The 17,235-nt window shown below is 42.3% G+C and overlaps 1 protein-coding gene across 1 annotated transcript in view; it reads right to left on the bottom strand.

The window, feature by feature from the left end:
• Positions 1–1,401, bottom strand: part of trpv4 (transient receptor potential cation channel, subfamily V, member 4) — a 124,264-nt gene extending 122,863 nt beyond the window's left edge. Inside the window, exon 1 of the mRNA XM_041202774.1 lies at positions 1,199–1,401. The gene's annotated coding sequence lies outside the window, so the exon portion shown is untranslated. The remainder of the gene's footprint in view (positions 1–1,198) is intronic.
• Between the last annotated feature and the right edge of the window lie 15,834 nt (positions 1,402–17,235).

A 17,235-nucleotide genomic window follows, 5' to 3' on the forward strand; every position in this document is an offset into this window, starting at 1 on the left:
AAGAAGAAAAATTGGGGGTATAAGACCCTTAATGAGAGGGTCTTCTTTACCAGCCCTGGCAGCTCGTGGGGAAAAAGTGCCTCTGCATTCTAAGTGCACAAACCATAACTCACTCCCATAAAAGCTTCTCTCTTCAAAGTGACCATCACTGTTTCATATCTCACGTCATGTCAACCTTAATTTTTCAAAATGTAATTAAGAGTTTAATTGAAGTATTGATCCATTACAAATGTGAGCCTTGGGTTTATCTGTGGTATTCTCACCTCTGAGCCAGAAGGGTTCGAGCCCCACTCTAGACAGCCCCGGAGACCACAGCACCAGCGCGGAATAATGAGCTGGCATCCAATTGGTGTGGCTGCCCCTGAGTGTCACCTGGAGAAGTTGTTTCGAAGATAAAAACTGCGAGGGAGGAATCGGTACCACCTCAGCTCGCTACCCTGAAAAGCAACTCAAGAATCTCATGCCTGAGATTTAGGGACTCAAGAACAGGCCATTCAGCCTGTCCAGCCTGGGCTAGCAATTAATTAAATCATGGCTGATCTGTTATCAACTCAATTTACCCGCCTTGGTTCTACATCCTAAATTGAGTTAGTCTCTGTCCTAGGGCAGAATACAATGAATGGACGGTCATGAGAAGCTGTCTGAAAGATTTTCAAAATATATGACAATCCCGACGTGCAGAGATTTTCACTAGCAAGTTTCCTTCCACAGTCAATTACACCCGCCGCCCATTATAGGCGCTGTGTGAATGCTAACTTATTTGGTTTGTCAGTTGTTTTTTCCTCTGTCCCCGGAACATAAACAGCGCCAACCATGAAGTTATGTCTGCAGGGTTCTAAGCACAAACAGCATCTAACGTTTCTTATTTCTGGTCGAGCATTAACTAGCCTATACAGAGATAGCAAAAGACATGTTGCACTTATATAGCGCCTTTATGATAGATCCCGAGAAAGAAGTTTGTATCCTGAGAAGAGGGGGCTGGGTACAGAATCAGAGAGACAAAGAAAAGGAAAGAGTGATTCAGACAGATCAAAATAGAGCATAGGATAGGGGGGTCAGGGAGACAGCGAGAGAGAGAGAGAGGTAGAGCTAAGAGACGTGAACTCATAAGCACACTGATCTAAGAGAGCAGAGTAAAATCTAACAGAGATAGAGGAAGGGAGATAAGGGGGAAAGTTTTCTGAGGCTGAAATCCTACCTCCTCGCAGTCTGTCGATTTTGCTACTTCACCAGTTGGAGCAGAGCGGGCGAATTTGATTCAAACTTTTGGTGCGGATTCCTTTCACATCAGGCAGATCCCAGCTACAGAAACACACCCAGCACTGGACCCACCGGATTTCAACTTAATGATAAAACATCTCCGAGGATTTCCTTTACGCCACGGTTTACTCCACGTTATTCCTTCCACCGTTGCTCTCCCCACGTCTCCTTCAAGTCACTTTCCCTTTTCTTCCTCCCAAACTCCGATCCTAGCTCTTAAAGGTACATTGCCCGACTTACTGTTCTAGAACCGAAATTACTGAGCTTTCAAGCAGTTCCGTTCCATCAAATCAGAATCTTTGCAAGATCTTCCCCGATTTGCTCATTCTATTTAATCTGTGCGCCCTCCCCACCCCCTCCCCCATTTATAATTCATTTGTTCTGAGAAGGAACCGCACATAGCATTTCACTGCACATCTCTTCACTAGCCCACAGTTCATTTCTATTGCAATAGAAAAGCAAAATACTGAGGATGCTGGAGATCTGAAACATTAACTGTTGTTCCTCGCTCCACAGATGCTGCCTGACCTGCTGAGTATTTCCAACATTTTCCCTGTTTCATTTTTACTGCCATATTTTTTCCCATACGTTGTATGGGCAACACCCCATATTCAGGTCGCCCCCCCCCCCTTCCCTATCTGATACTAAAATACAAACAACAATTTGCACTTGTATAGCACCTCTAACATAGCAATCCAAGCCTCTTCACAGGAGCATGAGCTAACAAAATTTGACATGGATCCAGAGAAGGAGATACAAATGGCTTTGATAGTAACTCATCCATCACAGCTGTGATCAGGGACCAGACCTGAGAACCACCTGGGGCTGAATCTTGCCCCTGTCGGGGGGTGGGGGGGGTGGTGGCAGGCAGGAGCAAGCACAAACCCAATCGGCTCATGTGAAACTGTCACATGGGCTGGGCCATGCCCATTAATTTTTTCAAAAATTTTTATTTAAAATAGTAAACCCTTCATGAAACCTCATCCCGCTTCTGGATGAGGTTTCATGAAAAATGCGAAGGCCACCTGGGCTCTTCGCCTGGCCCCCCCCCCCCCCCCCCCCCCCACCCCCCCACCAACCTTAAGGTTGGATGGGCAGCATCTTAACAATTTTAATTACTTTGTTAATGGCCTTAATAGGCCTTTGATAGTTCAGCTACGCACTCACTTAACTGACAATCTAAATGATGCCTGATGTTACCGCGCGTCATTTTACACATCAGCAAGCGGGCCCTGCCCCCACTCGCTGACGGGAAAATTCTTCCTCTGGTCTCCACGATCCCAGTGGTAGTGCTTGCTGGGTTACAGTTCACTCAGGTGGTCCAAGTTGCTGTGGCATTATGCTCTTTTACATGCACGTTGTAGTTTGGAGCTATAGATAGTGATGGTAAAGGCTCCAATTTTCTTTCCACCACTTAGCTGACTACTCGTACTGCCATTGGTGTGTGTTGGAAGGATTTGAAGGTTGATGCTCAACCTGGTTGGCCTTGTAATGAACACACCTTCCTTAGCCATCAAGTCCTGGGGTGGCACTCGAACCCAGAGCTTCTGGCTCTGAGGCAGGGAAGCTACTCTGTATGCTACAAGACATCCCCATAGCCTAGTATCAAACCACATTGTGTATCTTTCCACTCATTCTAATACAAGATAAGCCTTAAGGACTTTTCTGTTTACATTGCACAACATAGGATAGGCTCAGTAGCTGTCCTGAAATTGTCAGGTTTCTTGTTACTGATGCTCCTCCATGGTTGAACAAGCTGTCCAAGTTCCAAATCTAGCTTGACACATAAAGAGTGGCCAATTGCACAATATTGTGGCTACAAGAGAGGTCAGACATTGGGAATTCTGTGGAGAGTAATTCACCTCCTGACTGCCCAAAGCCTGTCCACCATCTACAAAGCACAAGTCAGGAGTGTAATAGAATACTCTCCACTTGCTTGGACAAGTGCAGCTCCTTCAACACTCAAGAAATATGACGCTATCCAAGACAAAGCAGCCTGCTTGATTGGCACCCCATCCACCACTTTAAACATTCAGTCTCTCTACTCCCTGTGTATAGTGGCAGCAGTGTGTATCATCTACAATATGCATTGCAGCAACTTGCCTTTTGCAGTATCTTCCAAATCCTGTGACTTCTATCACCTAGAAGGACAAGAGGAGCAGATGCATGGGACCACCACTACTAGCAATTTCCCCTCCAAGTCACACACCATCCTAACTTGGACCTATATCACCATTCCTTCACTGACGCTGGGTCAAAATCCTAGAACTTCTTCCCTAACAGCATTGTTGTGTACTTACACCAGATGACTTCAGCGGTTCAAGAAGATAGCTCACCACCACCTTCTCAAGGACAATTATTGATGGGCAACAAAAGTGTTACCAGGGGTATACAGCTCATTATCATACCAAACAGTACCTTCCCAAAGTGATTAGATGACAGGTTAGACAAAGAAAAGTAATAGGGAGCTTGTAGCTGCAAAAAAAATGCTATAGGTGCATTCATCTATAGACTAAACGAAACTGATCTCATGCAGAAGGAGCAAGATGGGTTTCAACATCTGATTGAATTCAGATATAATTCAGATCTAATAGGATAACAAATCTATCACCCAAATGTAATTATAAGCTATTATTTTATGCAAGAGTAGCCAAGTGCAATCTGGTTATTTCAATCATAAGATAAGTTATTAGACAATGTACTTCCTAATATTTCCTTTATATTTCAGAATTGCTTTGATTAAATAGTCTACCAAATTATAAAAACTTTGCAATGCTACAAACAGCAATATGGAATAGCATTTGCTGCAGCATGTGACTTACTCATGAAGATAGAAGGGTTGTGGCAGTTTGCTGTTCAGAACCGGTTGGGCGCTGACTCTTCTGTCTAAACAAGATGTTACAAAAGATATCTCAGAAAGTTCTCTAGATGCTTAAAGTGGATAAAGACATTGCAATACAAAGCTATAAAGACCAGAAGGCCTGACATTTAATTCCCTAACTCTATGTCAAGGTAGCTGATTTCAATTGGGGAAGCAGCTGGGGTGCAAAACGTAGCACCAGGGTCCCAGGTAAGGAGAAGAAAAAGTCAATCTGCCCTTGACATCAAGGCAGCATTTGACTGAGTGTGATATCAAGGAATCCTAGCGAAACTGAAGTCAATGGGAATAAGGAGTCATACCTAGCACAGAGGAAGATGGCTGTGTTTGTTGGAGATCAATCATCTCAGTCCCTGGACATCATTACAGGAGTTCCTAAGGGTAGTGTCCTTGGCCCAATCATCTTCAGCTGCTTCACCAATGACCTTCCCTCCATCCTAAGGTCAGAGTGGGGACCACTGCACAATGTTCAGCATCATTCATGGCTCCACAGATACTGAAGTAATCTGTGCCCATGTGCAGCAAGACCTGGACAACAATTAGGCTTGGGCTGATAAGTAGCAAGTAACATTCATGCCACACAAGTGCCAGGCAATGACCATCTCCAACAAGAGAGAATCCAACCATCTTCCTTTGACATTCAATGGCATTGCCATCACTGAATCTCCCACAAGTGACATCTTAAGGGTTACCATCGACCAGAAATTGAACTGGACCAGTCATATAAATACTGCGGCTACAAGAGCAGGTCAGAGGCTGAGAATTCTGTGGCAAGTAACTCACCTCCTGATCCCCAAAGCTTGTCCACCATCTGCTTGGCACAAGTTAGGAGTGTGATGGAATACTCTCCACTTGCCTAGATGAGTGCAACTCCAACAACACTCAAGGATCTCGACACCATCCAGGACAAAGCAGCCCACTTGATTGGTATCCCATCCATCACCTTAAACATTCATTCCCTCCACCACTGACACAGTGGCAGCAGGGTGTACCATCTATAAGATGCTCTGCATCACTAGTCCTCCTTCAACCACACCTTCCAAACCCGCAACCTCTACCACCTAGAAGAACAAGGGCAGCAAATTCATGGAAACACCACCACCTATAATTTCCCCTCCAAGCCACTCACCATCCTGACTTGAGCTATCTTGCCATTCCTTCACTGTTGCTGGGTCAAAATCCTGGAACCCCCTCTCTAACAGTACCTGCACCACATGGACTGCAGCAGTTCAAGATGGAAGCTCACCACCACCTTCTCAAGGGCAATTAGGGGTGGATAATAAATGCTGGCCTAGCAGGTGATGCCCACATCCTATGAAAGAATCAGAGTTTCTGCTTCTGATTGCTAGTCAGTAACCTCTGGTGGAAAGTGCCCATGGATGGATATCCAGTAAGATTCCAAGTATCCATGCTAACCAAAATTCAGGATATGATATCAAGTAACCTTTTACTTTGAGGTTTAACAAATGGACAGGAAGAAAAACTTGATGTCCCATGAAAACAAGCTGCACGTTTTTTAATGCCATGGTGGGGTGGTAGGGTGCATTATTGAAGAACTTCATTGGAAATCAAATGTCTCCACTACTCCATTAAAATGGATCCGCTGAGGACTGTAGCAAGAAAAAAATTGCAAATGTAACAATCCTAAAAACTGTTACTAACTTGGGTCTGTTTGTTGATAACCGTTCGATTTCAGTTCCATATGGAAGCAGTTTGAGCATTTTATTTTTACTGGAGTTACTCAGCATGCCTTATGTCTAATTCAATGTCACTGTAAGCCAAGGCATAATAATGATACCATCTAGTGATCCAGACCAAATATTTGCTCCTTCTCATGTACATTTCTTCAGTCACTCTGAAGGTTTGATACAAATAATTAATCTGCTTTATTTCACAATAAGTTGTGTGAGGGGTCAAGACCTTACACTGTATATTTTTAATGTATAGGTCTGCTCATTGCTACTTCTAGAATTTTAAAATTGAACAAAGACCTTAACAATGGCTGAAACTGTGTCAGTCTGTGACTTCAAAACAAAAGAAGCCACGTGGCAGTTTTAGGAAAACCCACACCTCGTTATCTCTGAGGAACTATAACGGCCCCCTGTGGACAGTACAGCCCAACTTCAAAGAGTGCTATACACAGGCCATCTGCATTTAATAACCCAGGCTGACCAGAAGGAGATGGATCATCTGCTAAGACAAAGGCCCCACAACCTTCCTTTCAATTCCTAATGGCTGAGATATTTACCAGTCATTGGAATCCAGATGATGGATACACATCCTTTGTCCAACATAGTGGAGAGGTGGGAGTCATGTAACCTGGCCCTCTAGCTTGTGGAACAAATAATATTGCCTTGCTGAACAGAAAAACTCAGTCTGTTGTTTAACATCTGACTAGTAGGCCACACCAATGGAGCTCTGGCCAGATTGGACACCCGGCCCCCATCTATCCTGCTTCTTCTGGAAGTTCTGTACCATCACCTACAAGACTGATTCATCTCTGCATGCCTATCTCATCTTGTGAAGTCCACACCTCCAGAAAAGTGAATTCTACAGCATTGTTTTTCAACCCACTGAACTCTGTGAAGGAGTAACTCATTGGACTTTGGTTCTAGACTCTGGAACCCAGGTGAAACCATATTTCTTTTCTCTGTGGTCTCTGCACTGTAAGCCCTTCTTTACTCTATCCCTCTCATCACTATCTAAATGCAAGGGGGATGTTGCGAACCCTCTTTTCATGTTTTGAGTGTGTACAAATAAACTAACCCTTTGAGTTCATCATATCTTGAGTTTGCTGTGGGGTTATTAATAGAAAATTGGATTGCACCAAAGCTGAGGAATTGGGAAATACACCACCACTTGTAAAGAGGAGAACAAATCAAAACACCTTTCTGTTTACAGACGGGTGACGAGAGGAGAAACTAGTGCTGTTTAAATTAACCCCCTCTTGTCTTTAACAGGTTAAACTACAGAACAAGAATTATGGTCAGATTCACTTAATTCAATCAGTGCAATGTACCTTTGCACAATGATGCAAAAAGAAAGACTTGCATTGATACTGAGCTTTTCATGTTCCACAGATGTATCAAAGCAGTTTACACCCAATGACATACCTTAGAAGTGTAGTCACTGTTGTAGGAAACACAGGAGCCAATTTACACACAGCTAGCTCCCACAAATAGTGATGTGATAATCACCTGATAATCTGTTTTTGTTACATTGATTGGGGAATAAATATTAGCCAAAACACTAAGGATAACTCCCCTGTTCTTTGAAATAATGCCAGTGCCATGGGATTTTTTACATCCACCTGAGAGGACAGGCAGAGTCTCAATTTAACGTCTCATCCGAAAGACTGAAGAACACACCGGAATGTTTCCCCTTTTTGGTTTCTAGCAATGGGGCTTAAAAATGAAAAATAAAGAAGCATAACAAGTTTCCTCACTTCAGTGGGTTATCTTACATGACTTAAAAAGATTCCTTTCTGTGGAAAAATGGTGAACAAATTCTGAAGTGTGACACAAAACAACATAAAAAGCCTCAAAAAGAGCAATGCTGATTTCAGGAAAAGTACAGGTTGCTGGTACAACAGTATTTTTTAAACTATTAGCTGGACGATGTGAGTTGGACCACATTTATTGCCCACCCTTAGCAATCTGTTACAAAATATGTAGATAATTGAGATGTTACGTTGAGATGTATCAAGCAATTTATTGTTGCTCAGTTTTTTCACTAATTCGCAATTTTTTTTAACAAGACTGCAACAATTGCTCAGTGAACTAATCTACACAAGGTAGATGTAGAAACTCACAGGATCTGTTGAAAGATATTGTGTTGTGCTAAAAATAACCTCCACTACCAGAAATTATAAAGGGTAAACATTCTTGTGTGTTCCTCAGTCAAAAATTAGTTAAAGTTTGTACATGTCTTAAATTACATTCCTATTATTAACTTTGACTATCTTTAATTTTCCTTCATAATAAATGGTCTGAGCTTAATGCAACAAAACAATGGTGCTGTCAGAATCATAGAATGATGAAGGAGAGAAGATGCACAGAAGGAGGCCATTTGATCCATCATACCTTTAATAGCTTTTTGGTAAAGCTATCTAACCCCACCATCACCCCCCATCCCACCACCCCCGGCTACTCTTTTCCCATAATCCTGTAAGTTCTCTCCCTTCAAGAGATAGTGGAAGCGTTAGTGGTGATCTTTCAGGAATCACTGGAGTCAGGGAGGGTCCCAGAGGACTGGAAGATCGCTAATGTAACCCCCATGTTTAAGAAGGGAGTGAGGCAAAAGACGGGAAATTACAGGCCGATTAGCCTGACCTCGGTCGTTGGTAAAATTTTAGAGTCCATTATGAAGGATGAGATTTCAGAATACTTGGAAGTGCATAGTAAAATCAGGCAAAGTCAGCATGGTTTCATCAAGGGGAGGTAATGCCTGACAAATCTGTTAGAATTCTTTGAGGAGGTAACGAGTAGGCTAGACCAATGAGAGGCAATGGACGTTATCTACTTGGACTTCCAGAAGGCCTTTGACAAGGTGCCACACAGGAGGCTGCTCAGTAAGATGAGAGCCCATGGTGTTAGAGGCAAGGTACTAGCATGGATAGAAGATTGGCTGTCTGGCAGGAGGCAGAGAGTGGGGATAAGGGGGTCCTTCTCAAGATGGCGGCCGGTGACTAGTGGAGTTCCACAGGGGTCAGTGTTGGGACTACAACTTTTCACTTTATACATTAATAAACTAGATGAAGGAACTGAGGGCACCCTAGCTAAGTTTGCAGATGATACAAAGATAGGTGGAGGGATAGGTAGTATTGAGGTGGTGGGGAAGCTGCAGAAGGATTTGGACAGGTTAGGAGAATGGGCAAAGAAGTGGCAGATGGAATACAACGTGGGGAAGTGTGAGGTCATGCACTTTGGAAGGAAGAATGGAGGCATAGACTATTTTCTAAATGAGGAGAGAATTCAGAAATCTGCAGTGCAAAGGGACTTGGGAGTCCTAGTCCAGGATTCCCTTAAGGTTAACTTGCAGGTTGAGTCGGTAGTTAGGAAGGCAAATGCAATGTTGGCATTTATTTTGAGAGGACTAGAATATAAAAGCAGGGGTGTGCCGCTGAGGCTTTATAAGGCTCCTGTCAGACCACATTTAGAATATTGTGAGCAATTTTGGGCCCCATATCTCAGAAATGATGTTCTGGTCCTAGAGAGGGTCCAGAGGAGGTTCACGAGAATGATCCCAGGAATGAAAGGCTTAACATATGAGGAACGTTTGAGGACTCTGGGTCTATACTCGATGGAGTTTAGAAGGATGAGGGGGGATCTGATTGAAACTTACAGAATACTGAAAGGCCTGGATAGAGTGGACGTGAGGAAGATGTTTCCATTAGTAGGAGAGACCAAGACCCAAGGACACAGCCTCAGAGTAAAGGGAAGACCTTTTAGAACAGAGATGAGGAGAAACTTCTTTAGCCAGAGAGTGGTGAATCTATGGAATTCATTGCCACAGAAGGCTGTGGAGGCCTGGTCATTGAGTGTATTTAAGACTGAGATGGATAGGTTCTTGATTGGTAAGGGGATCAAAGGTTACGGGGAGAAGGCAGGAGAATGGGGTTGAGAAACTTATCAGCCATGATTGAATGGTGGAGCAGACTCGTTGGGCCGAACGGCCTAATTTCTGTTCCTCTGTCTTACGGTCTTAAATCCCACCATGACAGGTGGTGGAATTTAAATTATGTTAATTGAATTGAAAACTAGCCTCAGTAATGGAAACTATGAAAAGATCAGTGATTGTTGTAAAAACCCATCTGGCACACTAATGTTCTTTAGGGAAGGAAATCTACCATCCTTACCTGTTCTGTTCTACATGTGACTCCATACCCACAGTAATGTGGTTGACTCTTAGCTGCCTTTTGAAATGGCCTAGCAAGCTACTCAGTTCAAGGGCAATTAGGGATGGGCAACAAATGTTGGCCTTGCCAGTGAGGCCCACCTCCCATGAAAGAATAAAGAAAAAATAATTTGGGGCCATCCAAAACTCAGCTGCCAGCTCTAAATTGCACCAAGTCCCATTCACCTATCACTCCTGTGGTCACTGACCTACATTATTTCCTGATTGTAAAATTTTCATCCATTGTTCAAATCCCTCCTTGGCCTCACTCCTCCCTATCTCTGTAATCTCCTCCAGCCCCACAGCCCTCCAAGATATCTACACTCCTCTAATTATGGCCTCATGTGCATGCCTGATTTTCCATTGTTGGCCATACATTCAGTTGCTTAGGCTGTGGGCTCTGGAATTCCTTTCCTACACATCTATGCCTCTTTAGCTCACCTTCTGCCTTTCAGTCACTCTTTAAAAACTGTCTCTTTGACTGAGCTTTTGGTCATCTGACCTAATATCTCCTTATGCAGCTCAATGTCATATTTTGTTTAATAATGCTCCTGTGAAGTGCCTTGGGACATTTTATTACATTAAGGGTGCCTATAAATATAAGCTGTAAGCATAAGTGTATAACATCTTTGCTTCAGTAGCACAAAGGAAGTTGGTTGTGGTTTTTGGAGGTCAAGCATCTCAGCCTCAGGACATCGCTGCAGGAGTTCCTCAGGATAATGTCCCAGACCCAATCATCTTCAGCTGCTTCATCAATGACCTTCCCTCCATCATAAGGTCAGAAGTGGGGATGTTTTCTCTTGATTGCATAATGTTCAGCATCGTTCACAACTCAGATACTGAAGCATTCAGTGTCTGTATTCAGCAAGACCTGGACAATATTCAGGTTTGGGCTGGTAAGTGGCAAGTAACATTTGTGCCACACAAGTGCCAGGCAATGATCATCACCAGCAAGAGAGAATGTAACCATCTCCCCTAGACATTCAATGTCATTACTGTCGCTGAATCCCTCCCTATCAACATCCTGGGGGGGGTTACCATTGACCGGAAACTGAACTGGACTAGCCATGTAAAGACCGTGGTTACAAAAGGCTGGGAATTCTGTGGCAAGTATATCACCTCCTGACTCCCCAAAGCCTTCCCACCATCTACAAGGCTCAAGTCAGGAGTGTAAAGGAATACTCTCCACTTGTCTGGATGAGTGCTGCTCCAATAACACTTAAGAAGCTCGACACCAACCAGCCCGCTTGATTGGCACCCCATCCACCACCTTAAACATTCACACTCTCCACCACCGATGCACAGTGGCGGCAGCATGTACTATCTACAATATGCAGTGCAACAACTCACTAAGGTTCCTTCAACAGCATCTACCACCTCGAATGACAAGGGTAGCAGATACACGGGAACACCACTACCTTCAAGTTCCCCTCCAAGTCACTCACCATCCTGACTTGAACTATATCACTGTTCCTTCATTGTCGCTGAGTCAAAATCCTGGAAGTGAGGGCAGCTCACCACCACCACCTTCTCAAAGGCAATGAGGGATGGGCAATAAATGTTGGCCTGGTCAGTGATGCCCACACCCTATGAAAGAATAATTTTTTAAAAAGTACTCTTCTCAAATTTTCCTGACATCTTCAAAGATCTTTGTCACCCCCAAACTCTATGTGGGTGAGATTTTCCAATCCTGCCACAGTTGAGCATCATTGCAAGTGGGACAGGAAAGTTTAGAAAGCTGTTAAGTTTCACCCATCATGTGCCCATTTTACCAGTCTGTTTGAGTACTCCTGATGTCTGTTACTATTCTCCCCACTGTTTACTACATTTCTGAGTGGTGTATCATTTTGAAATTGTGTCCTGATTATCCAATTTCAGATCAAAAGTACATATCAAGGAGAGCAGTAGTGGTCCTAATACTGACCACTAGGGAATACAGGTTATATTTCCCTCCAATTTGAAAAACAACCATTGACCTCTACTCTCTGCTTTCAATCCCTTAGCCAATCCTCGCTGTCACTGTCAGTTCAGTTGATTGTTGAAATCTTGTAGGTTGAAGCTGTCATCGTCGCAGGATATGTTTCTCATATGGTCCAAAATGAGCTTATAACATAGAGGATATGTGCTAGATAGCCCTGCCACTAAGATTAAAGGGAACCTGGGCACAAGCTCCATTTACTAAAGCACTAACATGAAATTCAAAAATTAGCATTATTGGTTGGATTATTCCCTTACCACCAAACTAATGCAAATCAAAACCAATGTGAGGTATTTTAATAAAACAAATATAATAATAGCGCTGTGTGATTATGATACTCATCCATTTACTTTGCAACTACTTAGTAGTTCCGTTCCAATTTTCTTCCTTCTCTTCTGAAGCCAGTGACTTGTGTCGGTGAACAGTTCCACGGCTAGCACAATAATTTAATCAAGTAATCATTCTTAGTTTGTATACCTAACCAGAATGTCATCAAGATACTCAACTGTAGCTTGAATCTTGGTCCAATTCCTGTCCTCATCCAGTAACCATTCAGATCTACTTCCTGTCAAGTGCATTACATTGATAGTATCACCTGGGCAGATTATCTAGTGGAGACTTGAGGGTGGATGAACATTCTATAATTTTAACTGATTAACTTTGGCAATCATGGAGTACTTCTAAAAATCTTTCCTACAACTTGTTAACCAGGGAGGCTGCAGTTAAAGAGAAAGGAAAAACATAGATTGAAACTTACAGCACAGAAACAGAAGTCAGTCCAACAGGATTCTATGCCAGTCTTTATTCCCCACATGAGCTTCCTCCCAGCTTATTGCATCTCACCTTATCACCATATCCTCTTCCTTTCTCCCTCATGTACTTATCCATCTTTTCCTTAAATACAGTCTTGCTATTTGTCTCAATCCTGTGGTAGCAAGTTTCACATTCTCATCATTCTGAGTAAAGATTCTTTTTCTGAATTGTATTGAATTTTTTGTATTTATATAGGGTATTACATGACTTCAGGATGTCCCATAGTGCTTCACAGCCAATGAAGTGCTTTTCATTGAAGTGTAGTCACTATTGTACTTTAGGAAACACAAAGCCAATTTAAACACCCTAAGGTTACATATACAGCAATGTAATAACGACCAGCCAATAAGGTTTTAGATATTGATTTAAGGCTAAATATTGGCCAGGTCACTCTTGCCCTTAGTGCCACAAGATCTTTCACATTCACTTGAGCGGGCAGAAGAAGCCTTGGCTTAACATCCTATCCAAAACAAAGCACTTCTAACAGTGCAGTACTTCCTCAACCTAAATTTTGTGCTCAAGTCCCTGGGAGCGGGGGGAGAGTTGAACCCACTACTTTCTGACACCAAGGTGAGAGCTGTGGGATGGCCTTGTCAAGCACCTTGGTCAAGCTACAAGCCAAAGTGTAGAATGGTCTGGACTCTGACCTCACCACAGACCTCCAAACAAGCCCTGTCTTTATACACATGGCACTGTGCAAGCAGGAAGCATGACTCAAGCGAAGTTTCATGTGCAAATGACTGATTTTCCTCCCTTAAGCATTATTTTCTGTGTAGGTGCCCCTTGATGTTAAAAGGAGAAGGAAGGTCAGTGATGGCAAAGATTAGCTGGTCTAACTACAAGGTCTACTTTGTCTGCCTTTCTTCCCTTCTCAGTTGGTAACATTTGCACCTCTGAATCAGAAGATTGTTAGATTAAGCGCCATTCCAGGATCTGAACACATAATGTAGGCTGACACTACAGTGCTGAGAGAGTACTGCATTGTTGGAGATCAGCTGTCAAATTGAAAGCACACCTATCTGTTGCAGTGGTTTAGCTGACCATTCAAGATCACATGACATTATTCAATAAAAGAGCAGAGAGTTCTTGCAGCAGTTAACAAAAAATTCTCCTTCAATCAGCTACATCTAAAACAGATGACATGGCCATTTATCTTAACTGCTATTTGTAGGATCACGGTTGCCTACATTATACTTCTGCAAAATGCTTTGAAGCATTTTTGAGAGTTGTGATTAGGCACAATATAAATGCAGGTTTTTCTCATTTTCCTCTCCTGGAAGCACTGGGTTAAATATTCATATACAGTCATTACATTCTCAGTTCAGAACAAACCTGAACTGAGAAGCACTGATGGATGGAAATTGATACCTGGGCCTCATTAACATGCTCAGCCAGAGCAAGGATTTAATGTTGGGGAATTGGAGGGGGCTAAGGTCTTAGGCCCTTAGTTTATGTATCTAAGGGGCCACTACCTCTCTTAGGTGTCAGTCTGGAATGTCTGAAAAAACAGCCTCCATGAATTTAACAGTAGGACCCACAACCACCCATTTGGACGCAGGGCATCCCACTGTTTGATTAGTGCCCCATATATGCCAATTTCTACCCTAGATTCTCTCTCCTTCTATCAATCTGTGTTGGATTCAAAGAAAAGTCACAGGAGTGAAAGGAGAAGGTTGCTCATTCACTGACTGACTTATTCCTCCAAAGGAAAAGCTGACCAGAGTGTAATCAGCTTTGAAGAGCTCAACTTCATCTTTTCTGAGAATGTGTGTAATCAATGGTATATTGAAACGCCCAAGTTTCCAAAAATAATAATGAGCTAGTCTGTAATCAAAGAACAGAAAATACAACCTTCCCTCTAAGTTTGTTTTATATAAGGCTGAAAGCATCAGATATTTGACTCAAAGTCATTTAATTTGGGATATCTTTTGATGGGATTGTAAAAGATGGTCTCAGAGTTTCTGAAAGTATTGTGGCATTCCATTTAGCAGATTATGTTGTGTTGTTGGCAGACAACTAACAATTGACTGCAAACTACTTATTTGGACTCAGTGGTCTAACCAATAGAGCTTAATGATGGTCGACCCCTGTTTGTCCAACCATCCAGATCCCTCTGATGCTCAACCCAACTTAGATACTTATTTTCCAAGGAGTATATAACCTCCTTATTCTTCCTATCAAACATATTACCTCACACTTATCTATATTAGTTTTTTTGCCAATTGCACATCCATGCTGTAAGTTTATTATTAATGGTGAGTTATGTTGCTCACTGTGACAGTCTTGAAGAGTTCTCGAAGAGTACCTGCTGGCCACGGTGTGATTGTCTATTGTCTAATGTTTATCATGATACAGTGATACCAAGATACATGGGATGCCAACTTATATCTATGGAAACAGAAAATAACATACTTCCAAATCAATGTGTACAAGTTAAAACTACCTCGTCAATTTATTTACAACTTAAATAATATACAGAAGCAAAAAGGTAGAGTGTGATATGAAAAGGAGTAAAGTGAGCAAATTTATAGAATATATGAACTGTTTAAAAATGAGAAAATGAAGACCATAATCCTTGTGTTAGAATGCTTTAAGATGATTTAAGTAATCAATCTATCCCAGCAGCTTTTTACTTAATTCTTAGTGTTATGACAACAATGGAGTAAAGGGAAATCTTAATCTTGTCTTCATGAGTGAACAACACAGCTTGGAAATGCAAGGACAGAGAGTGACAAACACCCAGGTTAAGAAAAGGCTCACACCTGATGGGAAACTTGTTGCTAAGATACCAGCTACCGTAGTAAAAGATAAAGATTTGGCCCATGTACTTACAGATTTAAAAAATTCCTTTGGGCAAGAGGGGACAGTGCACGGAAGAACTTTTTATGCAGCTAACGGTAATGACATGCAATTCACTGCCTACAAGGGCGATGGGAGCAAAGGAGATCAATGATTTCAGAAGGAAATTGGATGGGCACTTGAGGGAAATAAATTTGCTGGGCTATGAAGATAGAGCAGGGGAATGGGACTGACTAGATTGATCTACAAAAGCCAGCATAGATCTCAATGGGCCAAATGGCCAGCTTCTGTGTCATAACGGCTCTATGCCACAATAAAAACACAAGTGTGGGCTGAAAAGATTAGAGAAAGAAAACTTGTTGTGCTACCCAAACTATGTCGGTTCCTCAGGGCAGGCAGTGTTGTTGGCCGCCAGTTACATGGCCCATGGAGGTGTCTTTGATGATATCAATACAGAAGGTTGTATGGGCTGTACAGATAGCATCCTGTGGTGCTGTCTGTTCCAGGAAATTGATGTAGTTTGCATGTCCGCAGCTTGAAACAGGGCTATGTGAACAAAATGTTTCCCCTAGAAATAGGGTAAACACCTAAAAATGTGGCCTCGACTAAATGTACACGAATGATAGGCACAGGCCAAGGCTGTATTATAGTATAAGAATAGGACCCTGTTTCCCCTTTAGGGAAGGACATTCAGGGGCTGGACAGGAGCCATGCAGCAATGTGGATGGCCTGGAAGTCGGAAACTGTTGCTTCATGGGCTGAGTGATGCTCTCAGGGTCAGTTGGAAGCCCAAAGCCACACAGGCAGCCTCGACAACTAAGTAATCATACAGGTCCTGGAAACCAGCTTGTATTATTTGTCTTTCATTTTGTCATCTAATATAACACATTTAATATAAAACCTAATAATGTAACTAGTCAATGTTATAAAACTTGTTATTATAAAACCACTTGATCATGAATTATCAACAGAGATATTGCTCCAAATGAACAAACCCTTGTTACAATAATCTCAGGGAAATCCATTAACATCGTTGCAATTTCTTCTTTGTTGTTACTCTTTGAATAAGGCGTTATTAATACCCTCTGATGGTGATGAATTGCCTCATGGACAAACTTTGTCTGGTGTAATACTAGGCCATAAATACTAACCTGTACCTGGTTGTCCTCCCCCCGCTACCAATTCGTCTTGCAATAGATAATCTCAGTCATGAACTTCAGTTGATTTCCATTCCCTGAGACTAGGCAGGGGAATGCCCAGCCAGTTTTACCCCCTCCTAATACCTGAATGTTGCTTGAAAGAGTGTATGTTAGTTAATGACAGAATTAAGCTCAAAAACAATAGCCTTCATGGCAAAATAGCGCTGAAGGAAGAAAGTGAACACTCTAAGGAAACGAACTGGTGAGGATGATGACAAGAACATCAATGGTAAGATTCAACTTAAATCACATGGAACTTCAAGCTAGGCATGTTTTGGTTTTTAAAGTTAGAAACCTCTGAATACTGAGACAGAGTGGAATGGAGAAAGTAAATAACAGAAGAACAAGCATGCTTGAGTTCATTTTGCTTTTCTTTCATCTCTTTAATCTCTCCTCCAGTTTTCTTCCTCCTC

Source organism: Carcharodon carcharias, chromosome 13 (genome assembly GCF_017639515.1).
Source record: "Carcharodon carcharias isolate sCarCar2 chromosome 13, sCarCar2.pri, whole genome shotgun sequence".
Classification (NCBI taxonomy): Eukaryota; Metazoa; Chordata; class Chondrichthyes; order Lamniformes; family Lamnidae; genus Carcharodon; species Carcharodon carcharias.